This window comes from Sapajus apella, unplaced genomic scaffold, assembly GCF_009761245.1.
Source record: "Sapajus apella isolate SASKATOON/1434 unplaced genomic scaffold, GSC_monkey_1.0 scaffold10, whole genome shotgun sequence".
In the NCBI taxonomy this organism is placed as follows: Eukaryota; Metazoa; Chordata; class Mammalia; order Primates; family Cebidae; genus Sapajus; species Sapajus apella.
The window spans coordinates 6,103,625-6,131,243 of NW_022436950.1; the positions used below are offsets into that span (position 1 = coordinate 6,103,625).

Sequence of the window (27,619 nt, forward strand, 5' to 3'; positions counted from 1 at the left end):
TCCAAATTTATACATCCCTACTAATAACTTTATAATTTTGTTTAGATGTCAAGATTGGCCATTGCTTTTCTTCTTTTTTAAATTTTGTGTGTGTGTGTGTGTATGTGTGTATTTTTTGAGACAGAGTCTCGTTGCTGGAGGGCAGTGGCATGATCTCAGCTCACTGCGACCTCTGCCTCCTGGGTTCAAGAGATTCTCCAGCCTAGACCCCCTGAGTAGCTGGGATTACAGGGGTGCACTACCACGCCCAGATAGTTTTTGTATTTTTAGTAGAGACAGGGTTTCACCATGTTGGCCGGCCTGGTCTTGAACTCCTGACCTCAGGCGATCCACTCCCCTCAGCCTCCTGGGATTACAGGTGTGAACCACTGCGTCTGGCCTATAGTTTTTATTCTAATTTCTAATTGCTTCTAGCACTTACGGCCTTTACCGGCACTAACATTTTTAACAAAATTTTAGAAGTAAAACAAAAACCAGATGAAAAATGTTTAAGTGATGCTTTGATTAATGAAAGGAATTATCTTGTAGTTACAACCCATTTAGAAAATAATACCCGTGGAAATTTTGCTTATACAAAACCATGGAATTTGGACAAAGCTATCCCCAGATGAAAATTCTGTTTTAAAAGCTTTTATTATGTGGCAAAGAAAGAGAAAAATATCAATAAGCCAAAGATTTCTCTTTAGATCTAAAAAAGGAGAAAAAATAAAGAAAGAAAAATCCCAAAGGAAAAAATGATGGCAAAATCAGAAATTCATGAATTACAAAAATTAAATAAAATTGTTAAATCCAAATTAATTATTCAAAAATCCAATGACAATATGCAAGTTTCCCAAACTGAGATGATCATAAGACAACCTCAGGTGCTTGGTAAAATTAAAGTTCCAGGTCTTCCTACCTCCCCAAATTAAAATCCAGAACATTTGGGGAGAGGCCCTGAAATCTGTATTCTTTGCCAACACTCCAGGTGATTCTTATAAATGGATATCCTTAGGAAACCCTGAAAGTAGTCACTCTTTAGCAAGGCTAATTAAGAAAATAAGAGAGAAAGTCCAAATATGGAACTCTACACATGTAAGGTGATTCAGAACTGCATTTATGGAAAAGATTTTAAAAGTATGAAAGAATGAAATGTCATCTATTACCAGAAAACCCTTCTATGCCTGCTCTGAGCTTTGCTGCCTTTTACATTCTGATGATGGATATATTGAATTTCCTAAATTTGTCCTCCTTGTCATTTATTTATCTCTACATGCCTGTCACATATTTATCTCTTCAGTTTTGTTTTCTTCATTAATCTCTGGAGACTTTTCCTCTAAGAACTTCAGAGCATCTCATCTAACCTCTACCTCAGCCGACTTTTTTTCTTTTAATTCGGTAGTTGTACTTTTTATCAGAAAACCCTTTTTTCTGCTCTCGTGTCATTCTCTACGCACAGATAACAGTGTCCATTGAGAGCACAGATTGGGAGCGCTCCAAAGCTGTCTTCCTGATTATGGGAATAAGCCTATGTCATGCCCAGGAATTAGGGAGTCATGATATGGATGCTATTTGCTCTTAGTTTCCAGACCAGTTTCTTCCAGAGCCATCATCATGGGGCTTTTCAGATGTCCCACTGCTTTTCTTAGCTTGCTTAGCATGCAGAGGGGTTCTGATCTGTATCCAGAGAGCACCGGCAGTGAAGGTGGCTTCTGTAAGAGAAGGAGCAAGATTGTGCAGGATACTGCTGAAAGCGTCTAAACCCAGATTTACCATGCTTTTTACTTTGGCAGGTCAGAGGTTGCTTCTTAGCTGTACTGAAGCAGGCTGGGCCACTGGCCACTTCTCCAGCAGCCGTGGAACCTCTGGTTAGCAGCTGTTGGTGGCAGAGCCCACAGTGTTAGCGTGCCCCTGCCTATACCTGGAGACGCTGTGACAAGGGCCACCGTGGACTCCCTGCACTGGCTGCCAGATCCAGGACACTTATTGAAAGGGAGAGTGGTTCCTCCTCCCTGCCATGCCATTGGGGGCCCCCATCACAACATCTCCAGGTACAGGCAGGGCCACTGTAACGCTATGAGAGCTGCCACCCCTGGCTGCTAACCAGGGGCCCCACAACCGCTAGAGAAGTGTCCGGTGACCCAGCCTTCCTCAGCACAGCCACGAAGCCCTCAGCAGAGAACGTGACCTTGCCTCTTATCTCGGTAGCATGGGCCACAAGGTAGAGATGAAGATTGCGACTGCCTCCCCACGTAGGGGAGGACACATATCCCTCAACACGTCCCCATTCCTTTCTCTGCCTCTCATTTCCCTTACATGACATTTTGCAAAAATCCCTTGAAGTTTCTGGTGTGTGTGGAAATGTACCCTCCCCAGTCTCCCGCGCTCACGTACGTTCTTCTCTTTTGGGTTACTTTCTGGATTTGACATTGGGATGAGGGAGGCATGTTAGATGCATATGCTCCCTTTGCTATTTTAACTGAAAAGTTTATAGTGTTCTACTAAAAGGGAGTTTTCCTTTTCTTGCTAAAAGTGGAAGCAAAGAAGATAGACACAGCACAGAGGAGTCTCTAAGGTGATAAACGGCAGATGACAAGGAAGGTCTTCCAGAGGTCTTGTGGCTCCACCGCAGGGACAGCAGAAGGAGCCCAGGACTACTCAGCCCCATCCCCTTTGAGATGGAGACATCCTTCTCTCCACTCCTCCAGGCGACGGCCCGCCTTTCTGAGAACAGCACCGGGGGAGGACCACCTTTCCACAATTCCAGTCTTTAAAGCAGAAGCTCCCTCCTACCATTTCACATTACAAGGTTGAGGTCTGATTTTCACGGGAAACTCATTTCACAGAGGCTTTTCTTTCAACCCAGATCCAATTATTGGAAACAAAGATGTACATGTCACCTTAAAAAAAAAAAAAAAAGAAAGAAACAGAAAATAGTCCAAACAAAGGGACAGTAGAAAATGAAAATCTCTACCTTTTGTCAAAAAGCCCATTAAGCTCATTATTTTCTGAAAGGCAACCCTTCAGCTGCCTTTTGTCAGTTCCAAGTTTAGAACCTCGCATTCAGGATGTGAACGTGGAAATGAAGCTAAGAGGGGCTTGACTGATGCTATTTTTAAGCAGTTGACGTGTTCTCATGGCATGGGAGGGGAGATGCAAATTTTCATTAGGAGAGGAACATCTCATTGGCTGTAAGCTCTGCTTCTGCTGCCTCTAGCATCAGCACAGCTCGGAGCCATCCCATAGCCCTCCCTGCCCCGGAACGCCTCAGAGTCCCATGGCTGGCTTCCTACTGTGGCTGCAGCTACTTCTGAACACCTAGCAGGACTTCCCTGGCCTTACCACCTGCAGCTCTAAGGGACCCTGTTCAGTCCTCCCCTCTTCACTTCCATTCTTCAGCTTTTCCAAGGCTCCCGCCTTTCATGACAGAGAAAAACAAAACATGGGCTCATTGTAACCCACAGAGTTGGGGATTGATGATCCCCTTGACTGGACAAGCAAATCACTTTTGTTAGTTTTTCTAACCTGTTGGCCTCTGATACAAATAGCCCCTCTAGCAATAGAGCTGGTGTGCTCGAGAGGGGCCTTGAAGCTGGAGCTCCTGGCTTTGAACACCTGCCCCACAGTTTCCTCACTGTGTGACCCTAGAAAAGATAATTGGCTTCTCTAAGCCCCAGTATGATCAACATACTTAAGCCAGTAGGGTAACCGTGAGGATCAGAAAAGATTATTCATGGAACACTGTCTAGAATGAATACTGTCCTCCAAAAATTCACGTGCACCCAAAATCTGTGAATGTGATCTTATTTAGAAATAATATCTTTGCAGCTGTAATCAAGTTAAGATGAGATCATATTGGATTAGGGGAGCCTTAACCCAGTGGCTTGTGTCCTTATAAGAGGGAAATTTGGACACAGAGGCACACAGAGGGAAGATGGCTATGTGGTAACAGAGACACAGATTGAAGTGACTCGATCATAAGTAACAATTACTTAGAGCCAAGCAAAAGAATGTCAAGAATTGCTGGCAACTACCAGAAGCTGAAAAAAGGCAAGGATGGGTATTTCCTTAGAGTCCTTAGAAGGCACATAGCCCTGCTTCCAGCCTCCAGAGCTGTAGGAAAATGTCTGTTGCTTAAGCCACCAAGTGTGTGGAATTTGTTACAAAAGCCTTAGCAAACTAATTGTAGATCCTTTAATATAGTACAGTACCTGGTGCATAGTAAGTGAACAATCAATATATAGTTTTTTTTTAAAATTAGCCTAGCAATGTGTCTAGACATAGTAGGTGTTCATATAAATGTTTATGGAATAAAATACACAATGTTAATACATCTCCTTGAAGCATATTTTAAGCTATATTTCTAAATAAAGAAGTCTTTATGCAGAAAAAAATTATAATATTATGATATTGAGTGTTAACGAAACTTTTGTTTTGAGTCAGAGTCTCCCTCTGTCTCCAGGCTGCAGTGCAGTGGCGCGTTCTTGGCTCACTGCAACCTCAGCCTCTTGGGTTCAAGCAATTGTCCTGCCTCAGTCTGGGACTACAGGCGTGTGCCACCACACCCAGCTAATTTTTGTATTTTTAGTAGAGACGGAGTTTCATCGTGTTGGTCAGGATGGTCTTGATCTCTTGACCTCGTGATCCACCCACCTTGGCCCAGCCAAATTTTCAAACAATTTTAAACCTAAGATTAGCACAATAAGTATATTATGGTATCTACATATGGCACAATTATATATGTTTTGACATAACTAAAAAACATTTGTGGCTGGGCATGGTGGCTCATGCCTGTAGTCCCAGCACTTTGGGAGGCCAAGTCAGGTGGATCACGAGGTCAGGAGTTCGAGACCAGCCTGGTCAACATGGTGAAACCCTGTCTCTACTAAACATACAAAAATTAGCCAGGTGTAGTGGTGTGTGCCTGTAATCCCAGCTACTTGGGAGGCTGAGACAGGAGAATTGCTTGAACCCAGGAGGCGGAGGTTGCAGTGAGCTGAGATCATGCCACTGTACTCCAACCTGGGTGACAGAGCAAGATTCCATCTCAAAAAAAAATTATAAGGATTTTAATATTATTAAATATTTTAACATAAAATATATTATTTCAATATAGAATTTTTTAGTATCATAGAAAATAAGTTATGGTGAAGTTAAATTAAATAATAATATAACCCTTTTAGGTTAATCTATATTACAATATGGACAAAAAGGTTGGAGCAGTTACCTATAGGTCATTATAAGTGATTTTTTTTCTTTTTTGTGTGCTCATTTTCATATACATTTGCCATAGTGAGTGTGTTTTACATTAATAATAATCATAAATGTTACCTTTAAAAAAAACCAATTCTGATAGCAAAATATATACATAATGTAACGTCATATACCTTCCCATCATTCCTTACATTGTGCAATGGATTTTATAAACCCGAGTGATTTGCGCTTGTGTGTCTAAAAACAGCATTTACAAAATGAATTACTTCGGGCCAAGTTTATATGTGCAGCATGAAGAATAATCATTTGTTGACTTGAAATGGCATTGTGTTTTGCAGAGAGCTACATTCCTGTGAAACTATTGACTGAAGCCCCATCTCAGCTTGAAAACATAAAATGTTCGTGAAATCAATCAATTAATAAGTACTGTTTTAATGATCATGATGTGCCTGTTATTGTACTAGGCACTGGAGGTTGAAAGGAAATGTAACCAGAGAGTTTTAGAGTTCAAAGAAGCACAGTATCACTCATTTCAACATTCTACCAGAGAATGAATGTTCTCTGTTATAAAGCTAGTTGGGCATTGTGATAAAGCGTAACTTTGGTGGACTCCAATGATGTATTCACGTTTTATGTGGTTTCCTCCCCTTGAATTTGCTCTGGCCCAGTGACCCTGCTTCAACCAACAGAATGTTGCAGATGTGATGCTATGCCAGTTCTAGGCTTAAACCTTAATTAGGCCTCGCAACTTCTCTTCTGTCTGGAGGAAGGTAGACACAACATAAGAACTACTGTGACTGTGATGCTCTGAGAAGCCAGCCTAAACATGTGCAGAGGTCACATGGAGGAAGACTGAGGCCTCCAGCCCACAGCCTGAGCTTAACTTCTAGAGGCAATCAGCACCAACCTGTCAGCTATGAGTCAGGCCATTTTTGAAGTGGATCCCTCAGCCCCACTCAAGCCACCCAGATGGTACCACATGAACTGCTCCTGCCGAGCCCTGCCCAGATTGCAGAATCATGAGAAAATAAATTAAAAAGACTTTGTTTAAGCCAATGTTCGTTTTTGTTTTTTTTTTTTTTCAATAGATAACCAAAACAGACGTCTAGTCTCAGCTTAAACACTGTTAGGAACAGAAGACTCCATGCCTCGTAAAGTAATCTATTCTATTTCTTAATAGCAACAGTTACCAGAACATTGTTCTGTGTATTTAACCAAAATCTGCCTTCCTGTCACTCACAACGTGTCTCTGTGTTCCTGCCACGTGGCAGCTCTTCCAGTTTCCTCAAAGAGTCATGATCTTTATTCCCCACACTTCCAGTTCCCATGGCACCCCACACACCCAGGGTGCAAACAGACAAATCTTTTCTTCCTAGATGTAAACATCTCCAACTCCTTCATGTCCTGATTGTTTCCCTAAACAGCTTGAACTCTCATTAGTAAATCAGATGCTCCTTAGAAACACATGTGGGGCCCACATCACTGTATAATAAGGTGCTACCATCGCAAAGTGTTCCCAGGCCAAGCCAAGCAATCTTCTCTACACATCCAATTTGTCTTGTGGGTGGCGTGTATGTGTGCACGTATATAAGGTTATTTTTTTCTCTCTTTCTAAAATATTTCTGAGAGCATGGGAAATGGAATTACTCTGGTAGAACCACAAATTGAATAGCTAGACCAGAATAAGTTATGGGCCCTGCATGTATCTGGGAGAGAATGGGTGGAATGTTCAATGTGGTCTCCCACAGCTGCAGAATGTGAGCCTTTCAATGTTTTCTTTGCCTTTCAATCCATGGCTGCTCAGAAATATTTTTCTCAGATATTTACTGACTAGGAAATATATATAAATTGATACGTATGTATTTTTGGCACATGCAACCAACAGAGATGAGTGAGATGAGCAATTGAAGGCTGAGCGTGATCTCTGAGTCATTTGTGTTGCTCTCCAAAATGCTTCCAGACCAGGCTGTCCTTATGCAGACAAGAATTTCTCTAATAAATTTCAATCTGTTTCTAAGTTATTGCTGAAACAGACAGGCACTGACAATTCAATTATTGAACCAACTTCATGATCAGCGATGGTTGTCGTACCCCCAACAGACATACGGAGCTCTGTGTTGACCGTGGAAATAGCCAAGTGGCCAGAAAGAGGCAGCCTGAAGCAGAGAGGGGGAGTGTTTCTTTAGTTTTTATTTGAGTGGCAACTATGCGTATTAAAAGAAGATGATTTCAGCAATTGAAAAAAGCCAGGATAGAATGGGGTGGCAATTTGGGGCAAAGTGAATGCATATCATTGCTCTAGATATTTTTTCCCCAAAACATTTCTTGACGTACTCTGTGGGAGAGTCTATGTGGGGAGGAATATGTGGAATAAAAAAGGTTGGGTTTGGTTCTTCCAGCTGTCACTTTCTGGCTTTCTTACAATAAACTGAGTTACTAAATGTTTGAATTAGTCTCATCATTTATAGAAATTGAACACTTTTCAGAACTGGTGGAACAGCTGGTAAGCTCTCTGTGAAGCATTTTAGAAAGTATATAAATGTAAGGGCCATTGAGTGTCTAGGTAGATACACTTCAACACAGGAGACCTCAATGCCCTGAGCTCTTCAAATTCTAATGATCTTCGCTTTCTCTCTATTAAAAATGGCCCTCGGCGAGGTGCAGTGGCTCACGCCTACAATCCTAGCACTTTGGGAAGCTGAAGCGGCAGATCACCTAAGCTCAGGAGTTCGAGACCAGCCCGACCAATATGAAGAAACTCATTCTGTCTCTGCTAAAAATACAAAATTAGTTTGGCATGGTGATGTACGCCTGTAATCCTAGCTACTCGGGAGGCTGAGGCAGAAGAATTCTTGAACCTGGGAAGAAGAGATTGCAGTGAGCCAAGATCATGCCCTTTCACTCTAGCCTGAGCAACAAGAGAGAAACTCCATCTCAAAAAAAAAAGTGGCCCTCATGAAGACCTGTCATCCTCACAGTCAACGTTCTCTTGAATGGCCTGTGGAATAATGAGTACTCCCAGATTTCCTCTAGATGAAGCTTATTCAACCCCCAGCCCGTGGGCTATATGTGGTCCAGGATGGTTTTGAATGCAGACCAACACAAATTCATAAACTTTCTTAAAACATTATGAACTCTTTTTGCAATATATCTTTAGCTCATCAGCTGTCATTAGTGTTAGTGTATGTCATGTGTGGCCCAAGACAATTCTTCTTCCAATGCGGCCCATGGAAGCCAAAAGATTGGACACGCCTGCTCTAGACAATGGCTTTCCGCCACGCAGCATGCACTGCCCACCAGTGGCTTCTTTTACTCTACACTTGGATGAATTCACGTCTGTGGCTCTGGATGAGGTGAGGACCAGTCAAGCGAACTAGACAGTTGGGGGCTTGTGGCCACTATGTGAATGTGACTGCACAGCGAATCTCAGGCTGAAAATAGCCTGTGACAGTTCCTTTTGACCCTTGGACTGAGCACTGGATGAATGCGAGCTGGTGAGCCCACACAAATGCAGCACACGCCCGAGTGACTAAGCATGAGTCTCACATCCCAACTGTTACATACTGGCTGTGTGGCACTGGACAAATGTCTTGGCATCTCTAAGCCTCCGTGTTCTCATTTACACAACTGGAAATAGTAGTATTCTCCATGTCTCAAATTTTTAATGATGGTGAAATGAGCTTATGTTTGTGAAGCAGCTGCTAGACCTGCCTGGCAGGCTGCGAATGGCCACCTTCACGGTGAGATCACCTTTCCTATTCTAACATCAGTCTGGCTGTATTTTATTTGGCTGTTTGCTTTCCATCACTCCCCTAGTCAGAAAGACCATGGTGGACAGAGACTTTCTTATTCACCTTTGTATCCTGGGATCTGGGGGATAGAACCTATGGAAAGTGCTGCATAAATATTCATCCCAGCCGCCAAGATGCCTGCAGAAGTGTAGTGAGATGAAGACTAATTCTGCCGTATAGACCAAAGAGAAGCTTTGCAAAAAAGATGACATTTGAGCTGCCTCTTGACAGAGGAACGGAGCTTTCCAGGCAGAAATGGGCAATTAGAAATCCAAGAAGAGGACATTTCACAAAGACGCAGGATCATGAGAAAAGCCTGAAGGTTTGGGATTGTTTGGGACAGTTGGGGATGCAGACAAAGTGGGGAGGTCACCTGGGACTCCAGAGGTCTCCCTGCCAAGGAGCCGCCTTGACTGTCCCATAAGCAGCAGCTAGTCCCCGAGGAACTGGAGGCAGATGTGAGTGTCAGGAGGTCAGCCTGGCCAGGCGAGGGGGCTGGGTTGATCAGAGGCAAGCATGGAGCAAGGAGAAGAGCTAGGGGGTTGCTGCAAAGAAGGCTGAGGGAGGTTGAGAACCAGAATCATAGGCACAGGGAGGCGAAGGGACTGGCTGTCCCTGTCCAGCTCCTGGGCATCCACAGCAGCAGGGTGAGTAATGGTGCCTCCTGGAGAGGAAGAATGGGTACTGAAGACATGTGGAGGTGGGGCAGGGGGAGGCAGGACTGTGTGAGCAATGGGAAGTTAAAAACTAACACAGCAACAGAAAAGTAAATGCCGAATATTCTTACTCATAAGTGGGAGCTCAGCATTGAGTCCACGTGAACACAGAGAAGGGAACAACAGACCCTGGGGCCTACTGGACGGTGGAGGGTGGGAGGAGGGTAAGGACTGAAAAACTACCTATCAGGTACCACATTTATCACCTTGGTGATGAAATAAGCTGTACACCAAACTCCTGCTACACAAAATTTACCCATACAACAAACATGCACATGTACCCCTGAAACTAAAAAAAAAAAGGGAGCCCGAGGGATGGATGCAGACCCTCGGCCATTCGCCTATGATTTCCATGGATCTCTGAGTCACCTACTTTTTTTTTTTTTTGAGACAGAGTCTTGCTTTGTTGCCCAGGCTGGAGTGCAATGGCGCGATCTCAGCTCACTGCAACCTCCGCCTCCCTGGTTCAAGCGATTCTCCTGCCTCAGCCACCCAAGTAGCTGGGATTACAGGTGCCTGCCACCACGCCAGGCTAATTTTTGTATTTTTAATGGGGATTTCACCATGTTATTCAGGCTGGTCTTGAACTCCTGACCTCAGGTGATCCACCCGCCTCAGTCTCCCAAAGTGCTGGGATTACAGACGTGAGCCACCGTGTCCAGCCTGAGTCACCTACTTCTATCCATCAGTGCGGAGTTAGCAATGAGATTTTAAAGTCTCACCCCAGGCTTTTCTCAGCTCCTGGTGTATGGGTTCCAGTTCAGGGGACACAAGCGTAGTCACAAGAGCAAAACAGCTGAAAACAGAGGAGAGATAAGTTTCAAAGGGGACCTGAACTTTCTTCCTACCCCTTATATCCAGTCTGTGCCTGACAGTCACCCCTTGAGACCCGGCACTGACCTCAGAAGAAGCAGGAAACCCCGTGCCAGCCACCACCCCGGGCACTGTCACGGTGTTGTCATGGTGCATCTGCTCATTTACGCCAGTACCAGCCTCTCAGTTGAGTGCTGTTAGCCCATTTGTCAGATGAGGAGGCAAAGGCTCCAAAGGGCTGTGTGACTTGCTCATAGTGGCAGGGCCGGGATTCAAAAGCAAGCCTTTATTTGTGCTGCGCCACTAGGCTGCTCTGATCACACGACTGCCTCTGCCCTGTGTTACAGAAGCTAAAGGATTTGCCCGAGGCCAGCCAGGGGTGGTCTTTCCCTCAAGTAGTCAAGGCCCCAGTAGGCTTCAAGGTGCCTTGGCTCTTTTGTGATTTAGTCACCTCCACGGAGAATCTCAGAAACCCTCCCTCAGGACACAGCCAAGATCAAAAGAAGGTCACCATGTAGAGAGCCTCGGTGCCTTGGCATGAGTGACCCAGGTCTGGCTCACAGCTGAGTTCATCCCTGGGTCGGACCCGTGCCCTACGAGACAGAAGCCTTTGCCTCCACAGCTTCCAACTGGATTTGGTGTTGCCCCGGCTAGTCCCTCTCAGTTCTCTGCCCTTTGTCGCTGAGGCTCCAGGGCTCCCGAGTGGGTTTCCAGGTGGGATAATCACTGTGATCCTTTGTTGTAAATGAAACAGAAGAAATGGGCTCCATCAAGCAGCACCTAGCCATCGTGGCTTGCATTATTTATGCAAAAGATATGAACATTTCTGCCTCTAATCCTAACGAAATGAGTTCGAGGGAGAACCCTGGGATTCATAAATTTGTCTACAGAGCAGAATTCATAATAAACCCAAATGTGAGTGCAGAGTCAGGCATTTCTTTTGTGTGTGCGGTTGTCATCTGAGAGACAGAAAGCTTAGGATGCCAGGGAAGAAGAAAGAGAAACTATTTAGAGATGAACAGATGCAAACGTAAATAGTTACTGGAAGATAAATGGAAATGCCAGAGCCATAATGCATAGAAGATTTCAGAGGGAAAATTCCAGCTCAGATCCAAAGAGGATCAGATAAGATAGACGATTTGTATTTTACTTTAATCCTCACTGGGAAAGAGACCGAGAAAGCTTCACTTCATATCTCCTTTCCTGGGTCTTCAGTTTCCCTCTGGCAACACTCAATTTGGAGTTATTTCTGTGATGTTGATCTCCAAATAACTGTCCACTTTTCGGCCATCCCACGAGCTTAGTCATCACGGCCCTCACCTGGACAGGTATAGCCAGTCCTCTGGAGTTCTGCTGTTTACCCCCATCCGTTCCCAGGCTTCCAGGACCACCTGGCTGGACACGCATCACGTATCATGTTCTGCCTCTCTGGACTGCCTGTCTGCTTCACCTTGAGCCAGGTTTACAGATCTGCTTCAACTCTCTCCCTTGACAAGCAGACATACATGTGTGCACATACCCATCCACACAACACCCAGATACAACATACACAAAAGGCACACACAAACACACACACCCCATCTTTTCTGGTCCACTCTGGAAGGGTAACCTGATCCAGATATCTGATTTCCCCCTTTGCCTGATTCTGACCCTGGAATCTGGTATGTGCCACCCTGCCTTGAAGGTTTGCAGAAATTCTTCAACCCCACGGGCTGTCTCATTGTGCAACCGTAAACATGTTTCTGTCTACAACTGGGGATGTAGAAAGGTTATAGTCAAGCTCATTCTGAATAGTAGAGACATAAATTTAGAGTATTTTGAGCAGTATGAAGGGAGACCCCTACCCAAAGACAACTCACCTAATACTTGTCATGGCATCTGAAATTGCACTATGAATAAATCACAACAAATTAAAGAGCAAATTTATGTGTGCTTAAGATAAAATAAGTAAAAGGGATTTTTAACATTTGTTTGTAGGGATTTCAACAACGTGCTCTTAGATGGTTCATTAGAGCTCAGTTGTGGCCTCCTCACTCAGCGGCTGTCCAGACCTGTCTGTTGGGGAGGGCACTGGCATCACATTGGTGGGCAGGGTGGGAGTGGGTCGCTTCCTTATAGATGTGAGTACATTGGTTACTCAGCAGAGTAGGGACTGGGAGGGCAGCGTGCTTTTTCCGCTACAGAGAGCTTGAAAACTCTGGAAGCCGGATGAGTTCGATTTAATTTTCTCAAGGAAGCAATGGCATAGTGTCTAGAGCATGCTGCGGCAAGAGTTAGCTTTTACTATGTACACTCAGGTCATTTGTCAAGACGTTCCTGGTGACATTCAGCAGTGTGACCAGGGTAGGGGCACCATCCCTGTCACAATAAGAGACAAGACTGAGAATGGGATTTGGAGTCAGCAAGAACTGAGTTCAATTCACTTAGTGGGGTACAGTCTTGAATTAGTGACTTAACCTCCTGACGCTCTCGGTTTTCTTGTCCGTAAAGTGAGGCTGATAACAGAGCCCATCTTGGTCACTCAGCCAATGGACCCAGTGAACAGAGTGCAGTCGTCAGCACAGCACGTGGTAAATGGGTCCACGCCTTTTGTTGGCAAACATCCCCACTCACTAAGTTTTCCGAATCATCCGCAGTAGAAACTCTCCCCAAATCAATCGTCTTAGGAAATTGATGAGTCAAAGGCATTAATAATATTGCTAATGTCAAGTCATAGACAAATACCTTGGAGAGGCTTCAGGCTCTGGGGACAGAGCCCCAGGAGGAGCACAGGCTGAGGGAGGAGGGGCCCCCAGGGAGATGCTGACTCGCTGGCACCTTGCCTCAAGCTGAGTGGTTCTCACTCCCATCGCGGGGATGAGAGTGGTCCTTCATATTTATTTTAAGAGGTTTATTCTACGGGAATTGTATTTACACTCTTTAACAGAGGACTTTCCAGCCACATTTTGGAACTCCAAGGCAAAAATCCTAACTTAGAAAGGTTCCAGGTGCCTGGTTTTGAATCTTGATCTGCCTCTTACTAGCTTTGGCAAGGAACTGGGCCACTTGAGTGCCCCATCTGTGGAAAGGAGGTGCCCATCACTCCCGCCACATAGGGCCTTGTGTGAGCTGGACAAGTTCATCCCTGCAGAGTACTTACGACAGCCCCTAATGTTCGGCAAGTGCTTCGTCACAGCAGCTGTCATTGTGATTGCTGTACTGTATTCATTCAAACAATATTTTCTGAGTGCCTCTTTTGGTGCATCAGGCGCTGGGCTCAGTGCTAGGATGGTCCCCTCCCTCTGCCTCCCAAGAGCCTGCACTTTTCCAGGCCAGTGCCTCCACTGCTGCCCTGGGCCTTGTCCCCACTCCAGCTACTCAGCGACACTCTGGGCATTCTTTCCCCTCTGCATGGTACATCATCCATTTTTCCCTGTCTATGACATTACCCCCATCTGTGCAGAAACATGCTATCCGTATTCACAAAAACTCCCTTGGCCCACATTCTCCTCCAGCAACTAACCCATGTTGCCACTTCCCTTTGTAGCAAATTTCCTCAAATAATTGCCCTCATTCAGGGTTTTCCCTTCTTTCTGGAACCTTCTCCATTTAGGTTTTTACCCCCATCCTCTCTGTGGAGCTGCTCTCTTGAGGTCACCAGGGACCCTCATATTGCTAAAACCAGCAATCAACCCTTAGCCATCTTCCCTGATCTGCCAGCAGCTTTTGACCTAAGGATCACTTCCTCTTCCCTGTGCACTTTCTGCCCTCATCCTCCAGACGCCAGGCTGCTCCTAGTTCCCTCCTGCCTCAGTAGAGCACCTCCTCGGGCACTTGGATGGCTCTGCTCAAATCCCCAGCCTCTTTGTGCTGGAGCAGCTGAGTCCCCTCTCCTCCCATCTATCCACATTCACTGCCTGGAGATGTCATTCAGCCTCATGGCTTGGGGCATCCTCTGTGCTGACAGCTCTCTAATCTGTGTTTCTACACTGTTACTCTTTCCTTCACTCCAGTCAGGCTCCTATCCAACTGCCTACTCAACGCTTTCATTCAGACGTGTACTTAACATCTGATATAGCCTGGATATTTGCGCCCTCGAACAGCACACTGAAATGTAATCTCCAGTGTTGCGGGGGGACCTGGAGATGTTTGAATCATGGGAATGGATCCCTCATGAATGGCTTGGCTCTCTCCTTGGGGTAATGAGTTTGGGTGCTATGGCTCACCCCTGTAATCCCAGCGCTTTGGGAGGCCAAGGTGGGTGGATCACTTGTGGTCAGGAGTTCAAAACCAGCCTGGCCAACATGATGAAACCCAGTCTCTACTAAAAATACAAAAATTAGTTGGATGTGGTGGCAGGCGCCTGTAATCCCAGCCACTTGGGAGACTGAGGCAGGAGAATTACTTGAACCTGGGAGGCAGAGGTTGCAGTGAGACGAGATCACGTCTAAGATCCCTTAGAATAGTGTCTGACACATAGTAGACATTCAATAAATTATTGAAAAGAAAGATGACTATGATGCTTTTTTAGTCAGCTAATTTCAACATACAATAAAATGCTCTTTGTCTCCATGCAGACATCCAGTTGAAAAACTTCATACATTCGGGCAGTTTGTAAAGTAGGCACAGGTTCTTTGACATTCTTTTCATCAAGAAGTAGAGTTATAGCCCTTGAATCTGGGTAAGATGTGACCATGGTGTGTGGTGGAAGTGACATGGTTTGTGTAACTTCTAAGGCTAGGTCAGAAAGGTGAGGCAGTCTCTGCCTGGTTCTCTGGCGACACTGGCTCTTTAGAATCTCCTATTTGAAACCCACCACCATGCTGAGAAGCCTAAGTCACAAGGAGACGCCACATGTACGTGTTCTGGTTAATAGAACCAGCCAAGCCCAGACTTCAAGTCATCCCAGCCCAGGGCCCAGACATGTGTTAAAGAAACCTGCAGGACTCTAGCCCTTCTGGCCTTCAAATCTACACAGCTGAGACTCCAGATATCACAGAGCAAGGACAAGACATCTTTGCTCAAATTCCTGACTCACAGAATCTGTGAGCTTAATAAAAATGTGTTGTTTTATGCCACTACATTTGGGGTGGTCTGTTCTGCAGCAATGGATAACTAAAACACGTCTTTATTTATTTTATTTTTCTTTTCTTTTTTTTTTTTTTAGACAGAATCTCGCTTTGTTGCCCAGGCTGGAGTGCAGTGGTGTGATCTCTGCTCACTGCAAACTCTGCCTCCCTGGTTCAAGTGATTCTTCTGCCTCAGTCTCCCGAGTAGCTGGGACTACAGACACATACCACTACACCCAGCTAATTTTTGTATTTTTAGTAGAGACAGGGTTTCACCATATTGGCCAAGCTGGTCTTGAACTCCTGACCTCATGATCCACCCGCCTCAGCCTCCCAAAGTCCTAGGATTACAGATGAGAGCCACCATGCCCGGGCAACAGAATATTTTCTTAAATAAACTTGGTTCAGGCCCCCACTCACTAAGGCTGTTAGGATATTCCATTTCAGTCCTGCTTTGGGGTGGGGTTTTTTTTCATCATGCTTGGGATGTAGAACAAGAACTTGAAATAATTTTTTGTCCTAATTACTTTGTGAGTCATCTGTCTTCAGCAGGAAGTCCGCTCCTCTTTTGAGGCAAACCCCGGGGCTCATCATTCACAAATGTTTATTGAAGCAAGCTGTATTCAGACCCAGAGGACACAGCAGGGAACCAAACGGAGCAAGTCCCTGACTGCCGGGAGCTTACCTGTTAGTGAAGCAGCCACATAGTAAATAAATCAACGACATTGACTAAGTTTGAAACCTTCTTAGTGGGATGGCTTTATTGCTAAATCTATTACTTTACCACACATCCTCTCATTGTACAAACCATGGGAATTCTTTGATATGCAAAGACTTCACAAAGGTAAACCAACAAGGAAGGATCATCCAACTCTTCTAAACTGAGGCATGTGTGTGTGCCTTGACTTACATTTCCTGTGCAGTGAAGCTTTGTTCTCACTTTGTGATTGGTCTTTGCTTCTCCTGACACCTGCATTACAAGTTTGCCTGCTTCGACACCTCTCTGCTATTTGGTTAATAATCTGAAAACCATTAGGACTGGAAATGCAGGAAGTCTTGGTATAATTTAAAGACCTATCACTAATGTGCACCTTTCCTTTTTTGGTTAATTTCGGTCTTTACCCATATAGTTATCATTTTTAATGTACTTGCAATCAAAGACACAGACAATAAAATTTAGGTCAACCTTAAACTGTGGTGGAAATGAAATTTCCTAAATTTGGTCCCTTCTCTCTCTCCTTTCATCTGTGTCCCAAATATCTGCATTTCCTCCATTCATTCCTCCCTTTCCTGCAAAGGGGTTAGATGAATTCAGGGGAATCACACAGCTTGGGGTTCCCCTGAGTTCCTCCTACCCCCAATATCTCTGAGCTCTCCACTTCCATTCGTATAATTCAAGCACCTCGTATGATACCTTCCCATTTAACAGGGAAAACAGCCCCTAGATTGTTGAGTCATGGAGGGGCATTCAGGGATGACTTGGTTCAGCCCCCTCATTTTGAAGCTGAGGACTAGAGAGATGGGGTGATTGGCCCAAGGTCAGCAGAATCTAGAAGCTGGAGAGAAACCTTAGGAAGGAGGATTGGGGAGGGGGCTTTGCATACTCCTCCGACAGCCCAGAAGAATTGTGTTTTAGCAAAGGGGCCTCAAGTCACACCCTGTAGGCAGTTCTAATCAAACTACAACCTCTAAATATAATTCATGTGAGTGCGTTTTGGAAATTCTTTTTACTTAGCTATGTCTTCAATTATTAAGAATCTTTTGTTGGGGCTTGTATTTATTTTCCTTAAATCTAAAATGGTTATTTCTCAGGGCCAGAAATTTGATGATTTTTCTCTTTAACTTTCCTCTTTCAACTCTTTCTGCCCTGCTTAAGTTGTTAACAATAAGCAGACATGATTTTTACAGAAACAAAAAGGGATCTTTTTTTAAAAATAGGTTGAATATTTTAATGATACATCTCACTTTAATTACACAGGTAATTACAGGTTTGCAGACCTGATCTTACAAAATTGGGTTAAAAGCTAAATATGCAAGATGACAAAAGAGTAGTTTAAAAAAAAAGTCTTAATGTAAACAGCCCTTGAAGCAATATGAAAAATCTACAGATATATTTTGGCCTGAGCGCACCTTGGAGTGCTTAGTTCTTGAAGCACCCTGGGCTGACGAAAAGCCCTTTCAGAGAGCAGTGAAGGTCTGCTGGAGATTGATCTATCATTGAACTATAAGTTTAAGGACTTCTAGATTCATCTTGGAAGATGCACAGAAAATGTTTGGAATAAAAAAAAAAAAATCCAGACAATTCCCAAGACTAAAGCAATGAAATTAATTAAGAGGAGGCCACTGCTGGAAAATAAAGGTTTAATAGAAATTCCCCTAGTAATTATTGTTAAATGTGCAATATAATGCCTAGCACATAGTCAGCCCTCCATAAACATTGGCCAGCATTGTTCTTATTATATACTCCTGCTAAGCCAAAGAAAGAAACTGAGGTGAAATTAATAGAATTTATTTGGGCCAACAGCTTCTCAGGGTATACTTCCAAGTTGCTCTGGGGAGTGTTCCCCTTTGGCCTTTGTTACTAGCAAGGTTTTAAAGGCAAACGGGGGATAGGGAATGGGATGCTACAAAGTTATTGTCAAATTCTCATTGGTTTACAGAAATAACATTGATTAGTGATTGGCTGTACATTAGTGAACTATAGGGTGTATGGCACTTTATGGCTACTTGGCGTCAGTTAGTCTAGAGCCCATATAGCAAGTGGTTTGAAGAGGTAATTGTTTAGCTCAAGAGGGAGTGAGATGTGACTGCTGTCACACGCTATCACGTTTCATTGCCTCTCTGGGCCTGGTAATTAAGGGGGCTCACATTCCTCAGATAAAAAGTTTCTTTTCTTTCTCACTCCTGAAGACTATAACTTCCAAAATGCTCTGAGCCTCTTCTATCCTGCCTCCCTGACTAGCCCCATCACCTTTCTCCTGTGCTGCTTATAAGCAGAGATGAGAACTGGTGGGGAGGGGGACATGCAGCCTCAAGGAGAAGAGGTAGCTGACCCACACATTCTCTTGCTGATACCCCAGGTGCCTAAGTTAGGAGATAGAGTGACTTTGAAGAAGTAAAAGAAAGAGAAGGAGGAGGAGGAAGAAACAGGTCATCTCGATTTTGTTTAGGGAAAGCCTGGGAGTAACACTGGTTGAATCACACAACTGATGTTTATTTGTTTGCTTGTTTGATCTTACCCAGCTTTGTTTTCTGTGATGATTGGTGTTAATTCCTCCCAGATCACAGCATTAAGACTTTTCTTAGTTGCTGCCACTTCATGTTTCAATGAGTTTCACTATTTTCCTATTTTCTTAGCTGTGTTACTGAGAAATTAGAAGAGACATTGTATTATTTTAAACTGGAGATCTCATAAAAAAAATTTCTGAGTGATTCTTTGGGTTGTTTTAGATTTAGATCTGGAAAGATATCACGTGTTGCATCAAAGGGTCCTACACAGTTGATTAAAATACATACAGTATATTGTTTCTCGTGCCTGAAAATTTTCTGAAGCATGTAATGCATATTCAGGAAAAGGATAAATGACTGTGACTAAACAGTAACCAAGTCAAAAATTTTCAGGTAATACTATTCTATCTTAAGAACAATTCTGAGAGCTGACAATATGTGTTACAGTCTTAATGAGTTGAAAATTATTGTGTCATATATTAAGTGAACCATACGCAACTGCTATTTTTGTGGGTCAAAAAAAGAGCTGTATATTGACAATTTCATATGGTTTATCCCAAAAGTTGGATTTTTTTGCCATACATCTATTGAGCACCTACTACGTATAAGACTCTGCTGTGGGATAAAATTGAGGAAGACATTGCCCTTGCTCTCCAAGGAGATGTGGACTACGTCCTTGAGGAAGTTGCCAAGCAAGGTGGCTGTCCGGAGAGAGAACTCGCCAGAGAATACTTTGAGCTGCTCTTAGACAGAGGTGATAGTGACAAGTGGACAAGTGAGATGCAGAGGCATGTGAACATGCGTTATTGAAGCTCAGGGACCCTACAAAATGTGCTGAAGGCAACAGGTACCGTATTTCACAGAGAACAGCCATGACTGCCATGAGAAGAAGTTGCTGGCAGTTGTGTGCTCTGTATGGCAAGGTCACTGGATAATGGCTGCTGGCCAAGCTGTGATTGATGGGGCAGCCAGGAGGATTCACCATCAGTTGGCAGCAGGTGGGCTCTACAGGTCACATCATGGCCTGGCTCTAGTGGAGGGTGGTGACATCAAGGAGTGCTACAAAGGCTACCATCATTGGCCATGGCCAAAGGAACCAGCACTAGAAAAAGGGAGAATATCCTTCTGGGAAGATGGGGCTCCACCCACCCCACAGCAACCCACCCCAGGCATCTAGAGGAAGCAAGAAAATGTTGTCTTTTCATTATAATCCTTCACTCTGAAAAAAAAAATAAACAATTTTCCACAAAAAACAAAAACAAACAAACAAAAAAAACATACTGAGTTTCAAAACCCAAAATCTTAAGGTGATGGCTCAGATCAACCATGGAGTTTTATCTTTAGCAACCTTAGGATTCCCAGTGGAGACTATGAACACAGTACGGTGTATAAATCCAATGGCTAGAGGAAGATTCCTTATGATATAAATCTGCTCAAAGGAAATTTGAAATTGCTTGCGTTTTCTCAGTGAGTATTAATTTACCCTTAATTGTTTTGAGTTTGGCAAAAGGAAGCCATTAAGGAGAGTTAACAAACATCAAAAACTTTTAAAATGTTTACCAGCCTGGACAACATAGGGAGACCCTGTCTCTACAAAATGATTTAAAAAGTTAGCCAGGTATAGAGGTGCGTGCCTGTGGCTCCAGCTATTTGAGAGGGTGAGGCAGGAGCATTGCTTGAGCCCACAAGTTGAGGCTGCAGTGAGCAGCGATTTTGCCACTGCACTCCAGCCCGAGTGACAGAGTGAGATTCTGTCAAAATAACAACAACAAATGAAACAAAAAAACCTTTAAAAATTTTTAAATATCAAAGCAAGGATGTGGTACACTTAGGCATAAAACAAGATTAATTAAATACAATTTAGGTAAATATATGGTAATTTAAGCTAACTAAAAGGGAAGAGGAGATTCTCTTTATTCAACTATAGAATTATCAGTGAAGAAACTTTCATGAGCATCTGTTGAGTTGTTTAATATTAAGCTAGATACACAAATGGAAAATATTACATCCTGTAGTTACAGGGAGGATGATTCCAAACTGAGATGTTGAAAATCCTGAGACAATACAATCATTACTTTCTTACTAAAGAAAATGAGTAATATGGTTTGGCTATGTCCCCACCCCAATCTCATCTTGAATTGCAGCTCCGGTAATTCCCACATGTGATGGAAGGGACCCGGTCGGAGATAATTGAATCACATGGGCAGTTTCTTCCATACTGTTCTCATGGTAATGAATAAGCCTCACAAGATCTGATGTTTTTATAAGGGGAAACCCCTTTCGTTTGTCTCCCATTCTTTCCTCTTGCCTACCACCATGTGAGACATGCCTTTCACCTTCCACCATGATTGTGAGGCCTCACCAGCCACGTGGAACTGTGAATCATTAACCTCTTTCTTTGGTAAATTGCCTAGTCTCAGGTATGTTTTTATCAGCAGTACGACAGCAGACGAATACAGTAAGTTGGTACCTGTAGAGTGGGGTGCTGCTGAAAAGATAAGCTGAAAATGTGGAAGCAACTTTGGAACTAGGTAACAGGCAGAGGCTGGAACAGTTTGGAGTGCTCAGAAGAAAACAGGAAAATGTGGGAAACTGTGGAACTCCCTAGAGACTTGTTGAATGGCTTTGACCAAATTGTTGATCATGATATGGACAATGAAATCCAGGCTGAGGTGGTTTCATATGGAGATGAGGAACTTGTTGGGAACTTGAGCAAAGGTGACCCTTGTTATGTTTTAACAAAGAGATTGGTGGCATTTTGCTCCTGCACTATTGATTTGTGGAGCTTTAAACTCGAGAGAGATAATTTAGGGTATCTGACAGAAGAAATTTCTAAGCAGTAACGCATTCAAGATGTGACTTGAGTGCTGATCAAAGCATTCAGTTTTAAAAGGGAAACAGAGCATAAAAGTTTCTAAAATTTGCAGCCTGACAATGTGATAGAAAAGAAACACTGATTTTCTACAGAGAAATTCAGCCAGCTGCAGAAATTTGCGTAAGTAACAAGGAGCCACATGTTAATCACCAAGACAATGGGGAAAATGTCTCCAGGGCGTGTCAGAGACCTTTGTGGCAGCCCTCCCTTCACAGGCCCTGAGGCCTAGGAGGAAAAAGTGGTTTTCCAGGCCAGACCCAGGGTCCCTCTGTTGTGTGCAGCCTAGGGACATGATGCCCTAAATCCCAGCTTCTCCAGTCATGACTTAAAGGGGCCAAGGTACAGCTTGGACTGTGGCTTCAGAGGGTGCAAGCCCCAACCCTGGGAAACTTCCATGTGGTATTGAGCCTGTGAGTGCACAGAAGTCAAGAACTGGGGTTTGGAAACTCTCGCCTAGATTTCAAAGGATATACGGAAATGCCTGAATGTCCAGACAAAAGTTTTCTGTAGGGATGGGGCCCTCATAAAGAACCTCTACTAGGGCAGCGTGGAATGGAAATGTGGGGTCAGAGCCCCCACACATCAACTGGAGCACTGCCTAGTGGAGCTTTGAGAAGAGGGCCACCATCCTTCAGATCCCAGAATGGTAGATCTACTGACAGCTTGCACCATGAGCCTGGAAAAGCTGCAGACACTCAACACCAGTTTGTGAAAGCAGCCAGGAGGGAGGATGTATCCTGCAAAGCCACAGAGGTGGAGCTGCCCAAGATCATGGGAACCCACCTCTTGCATCAGCATGACCTGGATGTGAAACATGGAGTCAAAGGAGATTATTTTGGAGTTTTAAAATTTGACTGCCCTGCTGGATTTCAGACTTGCATGGGGCCTGTAGCCCCTTTCTTTTGGCCAATTTTTCCCATTTGGAATGGCTGTATTTACCCAATGTCTGTATCCCCATTGTATCTGGGAAGTAACTAACTTGCTTTTGATTTTACAGGCTAGATAGAAGGGACTTGCCTTGCCTCAGATGAGACTTTGGACTGTGGACATTTCAGTAAAGCTGAAATGACTTACGACTTTGGGAGACTGTTGAGAAAGCATGATTGGTTTTGAAATGTGAGGACATGAGATTTTGGAGGATCTAGGGGCAGAATGATATGGGTTGGCTGTGTCCCCACCCAAATCTCATCTTTAATTGTAGCTCCCATAATCCCCCATGTTGTAGGAGAGACCCAGTGGGAGATAATTGAATCATGGGGGAGGTTTCCCCCATATTGTTCTTGTGGTAGTGAATAAGTCTCATGATATCTGATACTTTGATAAGATGAAACTCTTTTCACTTGGCTCTCATTCTCTTCTCTTGCCATCACCATGGTAGACATGTCTTTTGCCTTCTGCCATGATTGTGAGGCCTCCAAAACCACATGAAACTGTGAATCCATTAAACTTCTTTGTTTTGCAAATTGCTCAGTCTCAGGTATGTCCCTATCAGCAGTGTGAAAATGGACCAATACAATGATATTTTTCAAACATGGAAATGTAATCAGTTCATGGATAGCTGCCATGAGGTTCCTTTTATAATCTGGGGGTAAGATAAGAGGAATGTTTTGCAGATAATATTAGTATATCTCTCAAATGTAATCAAGAAAATCAGTGTACTTCTAAAATTCACCAAAAATGAGGCTTCACTGAAATTGAACATGGAAGAATTGATCACTGATGAGTAGATATAGATACAGGCACACATATAGACCCACATAATATACATACACACATATATTATGTATATATGTGTATGTGTATGTATATATATATATATGATGCAAAAATAAAGTCACAATTGAATCTGTTACAAAATGTTTGCCACCAAGTAACATGCTTCAGGTGAGGGGCATAAATTGAATGGTTGCAGGAAACCCTGTTTCTGATGGCCACTAATAGTCTGGTCTCAAACTGACTCAACTGACTAACAAGGGCTCATTAAACTTATAACAGCCAAAATTGTATGTCCTATAATGTAATATACAAAGTAGGCATTCAACAAACATTTGCTATTATTAGCAAACATTAGCTATTATTAACAAACGTTAGCTATTATTAATGAATGTTAGCTGTTATTAGCAATTACGTTTTAAAAGCACACATCATCTCCTGTTGTATAGCTGATGCCCGCTGACATCTGCTTGGTGGCTCCATTTCTTAGGTGTTTTGCCACCTGGAAGGAATACAGCCATGGACACGCTAGTGGTTAGAAAGGTTAATCCCAATATTTCCAGTCCCTTTCCTTCCAGGCACTGTGCTTCCCTGCTCCCTGGAGAGTCGATGTGGCTGCATGCTTTGCTTTGGCTCATGAGCTGTGAGTGGATGTGGCTGTGTTACTACAGGAGAGAATGTAAGTAGCAGCAGGGGACCCTCCAGCATGCTCTCTTTCCCTGCCTCATCAGTCATAGCAACACCAAGCCATCACTTGGAGGACAGCTGCCCTGGGCCTGCTGTGGCCTTTGCATCAGTGAGAACGAAAGCTTTGTTGCTTTGAGTCTCTGAGTGTAGAGCTATCATAGCAGCATAGCCAGGCCTGTTCTGATCGACGCAAACTCCAACAGTTACCAAATTTTAATCTGGGTCTTCTAAGTGTAGTTAATATAAATAGGTTTCCCAAGTCCTCAACAATTTTTGGAGCCATTGAGAACATGAAATGTCTAAATCTTCCAAGCCAAAAAACAGGTCCTGAAACTGCGGAGACCCCACTGGGGTAAAAATCTCAGGAAGAATCAGCCTTGTCTTGTTGTCTTGTCAACATTCCCCAAATGGTGGACCAGGAGGGGTCTGTGGACCTCAGCGCAGGAAAGCCTCCTCACCATGAATAGAGGGAACTACACATTCCCTCTGTCCAGAGCAACTACCCACAATGCAAAGCAGTATCAATCCAGCCCTAAGCTGGGTGCTCTGGGCGGGGCTTGACCCCCGCAATCAAAAAGTTGGTCAAAGTCTACATCATCCTCGATAGCTGTTACAGAGCCCACAACGTACAGTAAACTCGTGTGTGTGTGTGTGTGTGTGTGTGTGTGTGTGTGTACAATCCTGTGCACTAATTTTTATGCAGCCTGAAGCGTGAAAACCACAGGAAGGAAAAAAGGGAACTTTTATATGCACACGTCTGGTTCTTAAATCATATTGTCCCTAGGAAATGATCACATCTTTGCTACAGCTTTTCAAAGAGCCCAGGTCTACTGATAGAAATATGATCATTTACCATACTTTGTGGGCCAGCTAGTTCACTTCCATTTTAAATTTCTACTCCACTCCCACAAAACAGCATGGCAGCCCCAAACAAGCATGCTGAGAAAGGAAGGGAGACCTGTCCTTGACTTGTATCCAGTATCCTGGAGCTCAGGCTCAGCAGGGAGCAGGGCTCTTCTTTATTTCCCTTCATTTTATATTGTTTTCACTTCCCAGAATGTCACCCTAGGAACCCAGGGAAGTCATACAGCTTGGACGGAAAAGAGGGAACAGCTCCCCAAATTGTGGGGAGAATTGGATGAGACTGCACCGTATTGAGAGTTTGAGAAAAGGCTCAAATGTAGTCTACTGCTTGTTAGAAGGAAAGGAGGTACTCAAAAGGTGAGAGAAAGCCACTACTAAATTTCCTTGAGTAGGAGGCAGCTCTTCTCCTCCCATGTCTTGTCCTCCCAAGGCTATATACCTGGGAAGGAATCCCAGGCACTTGGACAAGTGAGGTTCAGAGTTGGCCTCAGCACAGCTAGGGCAGCTCCAGCCTCCTCAGAAGAATGGGAGGAAAACCATTCACTTCTCTTTCCTCTGTTAACTTGCCCTTGTGAGGAGTCATCTGTGGAATAAGCTCCCTTGGGGCAGCTCTCAGTCTTCATGGCTGGGACCCTCCTGAAGAGGCTACTCTGAAGCCTAGAGGGAGAGGAAGAGGAAGATCCTGGAAATGCATTGGAAGTAAACTGTAGAACTGTGAAACACCATCATCAAGTAACTCAAGGAAGATGGGCTTGAGTTCAGTGCTGGGGAAGCCATGGGGCTAATTTTCAGATTAAATGTATCTAAAAAATGCTTAGTTTAATGTTCAATCTGATAGCTGAGATGCACTTCAGCTTCCAGAGAGAGAATAACCAGCCCCATTCTAAACAAATATTCCTCACACATGATTGTCCAGACTTGATCATGAAGGGCAGACTCCACCCTCTTGCTGATCACTCTATAATTAAACTTTCCCTGCCCATCAGGGCAGAAACACTGTGAAAAGCGTTTTGAAGAGTAGGATGATTCTAACCTGACTTGTCTGAAAAGCAATGTCAGGAGTTATGACTTCCTGTGCCTTTGATCTCCTTATCTGAGTCTATCATCTAACAGTGCCAATTAACATTTACAGTTTGTGGTTAGATGCCTTGGAAATGCTTCACTGAGTGTCTCCAGGAGCCCGCGTCAATTATTTACTGGTCTTAACAGGTTTCTCTTTAAGAGTTTGCTCCTTTGGGGTCAGTGCCAATTCAGAGCCCCTGGGTCTGGATTATAATACTTGTTCCCATAGAACTAAACTTGGAAGAAGGAATCATGAATGCTTTGATAGCCATTCCGTAAGACCTCTGCTTCACCTAGTTTGTTTGGTAACTGAACTCGCAGCAGAATTCCCTCATGCCTGCTCCAGACATGGGCAAAACTTGTCCCCTGTTTATTCATGGTAGCAGCTCCACAGTATTCTCACTGGTGAGATGCTACATCCTCCGGCCACAGTCAGCCCCCGGCAGGACCTAGTCCTAGCCCCTGAAGGAAATTTCTTTCTTTTTTTTTTTTTTTTTTTTTTTTGAGACAGAGTTCTGCTCTGTCACCCAAGCTGGAATGCATAACACAATTTCAGCCCACTGCAACCCCCGCCTCCTGGGTTCAAGCAATATTCCTGTCTCAGCCTCCTGAGTAGCTGGGATTATAGGCACGCACAACTACACCTGGCTAATTTTTTGTATTTTTAGTAGAGACAAGGTTTCACCATGCTGACCAGGCTGGTCTTGAACTCCTGACCTTGTGATACACCTGCCTCAGCCTCCCAAAGTGCTGGGATTACAGGCATGAAAATTTTAAAGACATGCCAGAGCATGAAAAAGCAGCTTGATAAGTAACAAGTATGCCACTTGATATTTTATAAGTGGATTCTCTCCTGTGATTTCTTTCCTCCCGCAGTGGTTCTATGAGACAATCAGTGCAGCCCTCAGAGACACAGTGAGGAAACGTACTGTACATTCTTACTGGTAAAAGTGAAGATAAATGACCCCATGTGTGCGCAGGCTAACATTTGGGGCCATTTGGTGGCTTCATCTCACAGGTAGCATGACCCTCACTTTTCCTTCAACATTGGCTTTCTGGATGACCTTTGCTGAACTTGGGGCAGCACACACTTGTGAATGTTAGAAAGTCTCCTTCGGTGTCTGTGAATATGATGAATATCTGTAGCACTCTCTGAACACACACAGCTTCCTGTTAATGAGAAGCAGAAATATGAGACAGGATGTGGTCTTCTCTATCCTGAGTGAGTCAAATTCTGGGCCCTAGTCACTCGGCCACTTCCTGCTACCCTTCTGTCAGAGACCAGGACGTGGAAAACACATTGATAGTTTCCTTTTATAAGTTCAACACAGGGCCTAGCACAGCACTTTGCAGTTTAGTAACAAATAATTCTATGTTTGTTGAATGAATCCAGTGTATAAATTTTTTTAATTGATTACCTGGTAAAAGTTAGGCCTCTTAAGAAGAAAGTTAAGTAAGAATTGTTGTAACATGCTTTATTGATTCTATATGTTTTTGAGTTTCAGCCAACAGTGGGTTTGACAGGAGAAGATGGAGCTCCTGCTAGTGAATGCAGTAGAATCCTTGCTATCATTGGCTTAACCATTCTGAATTTCCACAGACTGCCAGGACACTTTCTCGTTCCATTTT

The 27,619-nt window shown here is 43.9% G+C and overlaps 1 long non-coding RNA gene across 1 annotated transcript; it reads right to left on the minus strand.

Annotated features, from left to right (window-relative positions):
- Positions 1–1,973: 1,973 nt before the first annotated feature.
- On the minus strand, positions 1,974–27,156 carry LOC116551613. Its single transcript, XR_004269019.1, has 4 exons — positions 26,920–27,156; positions 18,801–18,918; positions 3,322–3,396; positions 1,974–2,879 (listed from the first exon to the last, which is right to left on the minus strand). It is a non-coding gene; the product is annotated as an uncharacterized LOC116551613 (long non-coding RNA).
- Between the last annotated feature and the right edge of the window lie 463 nt (positions 27,157–27,619).